The sequence below is a fragment of the Galeopterus variegatus genome, unplaced genomic scaffold, assembly GCF_000696425.1.
Source record: "Galeopterus variegatus unplaced genomic scaffold, G_variegatus-3.0.2 Scaffold640, whole genome shotgun sequence".
Lineage (NCBI taxonomy): Eukaryota > Metazoa > Chordata > Mammalia > Dermoptera > Cynocephalidae > Galeopterus > Galeopterus variegatus.
In genome coordinates this window covers 515656-520566 of record NW_007726751.1, presented here as the reverse complement: position 1 = coordinate 520566, position 4911 = coordinate 515656, and positions in this window count along the sequence as shown.

Genomic DNA, 4911 nt, shown 5'->3' with positions numbered 1-4911 from the left:
TCTCAGCAGGACACGCTGTCAAGGAGCTGTCACTGGATGAAAGACACTGAGAAACTGGGAGCTCTGGTTCCTTGCAGAACACAGATATCACGGACTAAGCTGGCCAACCACATGCGTTTTTGAAGTTTTTGAACTCTTTCACTAAATAAAATACTCTTCATGTTCTTAAGCCATAATCTTATGTTCAAAACTTAAACTTGAAATGATATATACCCTGTCAATCTCAAAATTCTCTCCCATTACGCTGAAAAGACTTGAAATTAATGAAATTTAAACTCTGACAATATCTCACCACTCGGAGGCAGTAGTGACCGTTTTATTAAAAACAGTTTGTCATTGTTAAGTGTCACATCAAGTTTTTACTTCCAATGGCAACACAGAGATAGGATAAGGAGACTCAGTTGTTCAACATTTTATTCTTCCCACCAGAATTATTGTGAACTGTGTAGAGAAAAGCATGATTTAAAAAAAGAAAACTTACTTGTAATTAATATCATTATATGAAATCAAACAAACAAAATGCGTTATAAAGTGTGTCTGAATGTTGCAAAAAAATCAAACTTTGGTGCAAGGTCTTTTACTCTCATTTTAACAAGAAGCATGTTTTGCTTTTTACACCCCCAAGAATGCTATTAATGTCAGTGAAGTGATATCTTTATTATATGAGTCATAATTCTTAGTACTGTTTAACAGTGAAAAACTATTAATAACTTTTGGTTAATAGCATAGGTCTCTTTCTATCTTCAAAAAGAATGTGACTTCGGAATTTGAAGTCACTAACTTCTTTATGATGTGGTGACAGTCCAGTAATTTCCCTAATTCTACCTTTCTTCCTCAGAAACTTTGATCTGTGTGTGGGTGTTACTGGAATTGTGATATTTTATAAAAAAGTTTCAAGAGCAGGCTTTCTGAAACAAACTTGTATTGACCAAATTTACATCAGAAACAATGATCGACCCAAACTCTTAATTTAATTAATCTATAAAATATCAAAGGGATCCAATCGATTGTTCTTTTCAAGAGCAGGCTTTCTGAAACAAACTTGTATTGACCAAATTTACATCAGAAACAATGATTGACCCAAACTCTTAATTTAATTAATCTATAAAATATCAAAGGGATCCAATCGATTGTTCTGGGGTGGAGTTGGTCTTTATTTGATGGAATAAACGTATTAGCCCTGAGTATTTACAGCACTTCTTCCTTCTTCATTTGCTACAAAAAAGTCTTTAATTGCCAGGTCCTTTCCTCCCTCATGCCCACCCTGTCCCTGGTCACCAAGGAGAGCTCCATGCTACCTGGGAAAGAGATTAGGTTGATCCACATAAAGGAAACTTCTGGGGAAAGAAGGAAAGAAGGTCCTTCAGCTGGGTCTAAGGAGGGAGGGTGAAGATTTGGCTTTTGAGAGTTTCCTAAACAGAATGAGGAAGCAGGAGAAGGGGATATTGTAGAAGAGCTTTGGAGTTTTATGGTGGGTTATGACTTTTATTCTCTTTGATGTTCTTTGAGGTGCACCTGCCAAGAATACACTTACCTTTTAATCAGTATAGGTGGTTGCGTTATGCTTCTTTAAATATGACTTCATAGACTGAACCCTAAACAATGTGACCCCCCCTCACCACGAATTTATTTGGGGGATCTCTCTATCTGTAATGGAAACTGTAAGTTGTTGGTGGATAGAAAATTATTATTTATTTTTGAAATAATAGTTTGTTAAACAGTTTTTAAATAATCAAACTTTTAGGGCTGGCTAGTTAGCTTAGTTCGTTAGAGCATGGTACTGATAACACCAAAGTCAAGTGTTCTGGATCCCTTTACTGTCCGGGGGCCAAAAAAAAAAAAAAAANGGCTAAGTTTCTAATACATAAAACTTGGGGGACACAATTCAAGCTTCAGTGAATTTGGGGGTGACAGTCTGCTACATAGGGTATTGACTATTGAGAAGTTCAGAGTAAACTCTAACCAGGGCAAATTAAAAAAGAAAACAAGTGTTAGGAGATTTCGAAAGCCTAATTGTTCCTTTTAATACAGCATTCACAGAGCCACATTCACCGTGCAGGCAGGGTTAATAATGTCTGCAGACTTTGTTATAGGAATATGAAATTTGTAAACTGTAGTGAATTCTATAGATCCCTGTCTACACTCCCATTACCATCTGGTGCATTCCCCACTCCCACTTTGCTTACTGTGAGTGCTACAGCTAAAGCTTGCAGCTATCTAGAGAAGAGCTCTCAAACAGGGGCCACATCACAGGAGGTTATAGCCCCCACCCCAAGGAGCAATTGGTGGTCAATGGCCAATGACTGACTGACACATTGATTCTTAAAGCCAATCCCCTTGCTTCAAAGTGGAGTAACTCTGTGCACAATTCAGGCTCCAGCGCTTGTGTGGGATCACACTGAAGGTAGACTCCAGCTGAGACCATATCATTGCTTAGATATAGAGGGGAAACACCACTAGAGTCAGGGGATACATATTAGGGACTTTATTTAGAATGGGATGGTTCTGCAACAATGTGGCAAAACTCTTCTGAGCAAGTGAAAAGAATGCCCCCTGCCCATTCTGTTTCTATCTCAATCTCCCTTTTTTCTTTTTCTTTTTGGTTCTCTTTCTTTAAAAAAAATTTTTTTAATTGACACATTATAATTGCACATATTTATGGACTACAATTTGATGTTTTGATACATATATATGTTGTATAATGATAAAATCAGGGTATTTAGTTTATCTATTACCTTATGGATTTATCATTTCTTTATGGTGAGTGCTTTCAAAAGCCTCTTTTCTACCTATTTTGTAGTATACAATACCTTACTGCTAACCATTTTCACTCTTCTGTGCAACACAACATCAGAACTCATTGCTCCTGCCTAATTATAACTTTGTACCCATTGTCCAACCTCTCCCTGTCCTTCCCCCTCCTCCACCCCTTCCCAGTCTCTGGTAGCCATTGTTCTACTCTCTGCTTCTATGATATCAACTCTCTTTCTCTCTCAATCCCTCTCTTTTTTAGATTCCTCATATAAGTGAGATCATGTGGTACTTGTCTTTCTGTCTGGCCTGTTTCACTTAACACGATGTCCTTCAGGTCCATCCATGTTTTCACAAATGACAGAATTTCATTCTTTTCTATTGCTGAATAGTATTCCATTGTGTGTATATAAACCACATTTTCTTTATCCATTCATTCACTATCGGACACTTGGGTTGATTCCATATCCTGGCTTTTACAAATAATGCTGCATTAAACATGGAAGCACAGATATCTTTTTGATATACTGATTTCATTTCCTTTGGACATATACCCTGTAGTGGGATTGCTGCATTGTATGGTAGTTCTATTTTTAATTTTTCTGAGGAAATTCCATACTGTTTTCTATAGTGGCTATAGAAATTTATAATCTCACCAGCAGTGTGTAAGTATTCTCTTTTATCCACATTCTTGCCATTTTCTTTTGTCTTTTTGATAATTAACCATTCTAATTGTGGTTCTGATTTGCATTTTCTTGGTGATTAGTGACATTTAGCATTTTTTTATGCACTTCTTGGCCATTTGAATGTCTTCTTTTGAGAAATGTCTATTAAGGTCCTTTGCTCACTTTTTAATCAGGTTGTTTGTTTTTCTGCTGTTAAGTTGTTCAAATTCTTTTATGCACTTCTTGGCCATTTGAATGTCTTCTTTTGAGAAATGTCTATTAAGGTCCTTTGCCCACTTTTTAATCAGGTTGTTTGTTTTTCTGCTGTTAAGTTGTTCAAATTCTTTATTTATTTTGAATATTAATCCCTTATCAGATGTATAGTTTGCAAATATTTTTCCCATTCTGTAGGTTGTCCCATTCTAATTGTTTTCTTTGCTGTGCAAAAGCTTTTTAGTTTGTAATCCCATTTGCCTGTTTTTGCTTTTGTTTCCTGTGCTTTTGAGGTGTGATTTAAAAATCCTTGCCCAGCCCAATGTTGTAAAGCATTTCCCCTATGTTTTTTTCTATTGGTTCTATAGCTTTGGGCTTTACATATAAGTCTTCAATCCATTTGGAGTTGATCTTTGTACGTAGTGATAGGTAGCAGTCTAGTCTCATTCTTCTGAATGTGGATGTCCAATTTTCCCAGCTTGTCCAATAAAAGTATTGAAGAGACTATCTTTTTGTCAATATGTATTCTTGGCACTTTTATTGAAAATCAGTTTATTTCAGGTGTGTGAATTTTTTCTGAGGTCTCTATTCTGTTCCGTTGTTCTGTGTCTGTTTTTATACCTGTACCATGCTGTTTTGGTTACTATAGCTTTGGGGTATACTTTGATGTCAGGTAGTGTGATGTCTCCACATTTTGTTCTTTTTGTTTAGAATGGCTTTGGCTATTCAGGGTCCTTTGTGGTTCTATATGAATTTTAGGATTGTTTTTAAAATTTTTGTGAAGAATGTAATTGGTATTTTAATAGGGATTGCATTAAATCTGTAGATCACTTTGGATAGTATGGCCATTTTAACAATGTTAATTCCTCCAATCTGTAAACAGGGAATATTTTACTATTCACTTGTGTCTTCAGTTTCTTTCATCAGTGTTTTATAGTTTTTAATGTGGAGATCTTTTACCTTCTTGGTTAAGTTTTTTCCTAGTTATATTATTTTCATTTTGTTGCTATTGTAAATGGAATTGTTTTCTTGATTTCTTTTTCAGACACTTTGCTATTAGTATACAGGAACACTACTGACTTCTGTATATTGATTTTGTATTTTGCAACTTTACTGAATTTCTTTATTAGTTCCAGCAGTTTTTTGGTGGAGCCTTTAGGGTCTTCTATATATAAGGTCATGTCACCTGAAAACAGGGACAATTTGATTTCTTTTTAATTTGGATGCCCTTTATTTCTTTCTCTTGATGAATTGCTCTGGCTAGAACTTCCAGTACTGGGTT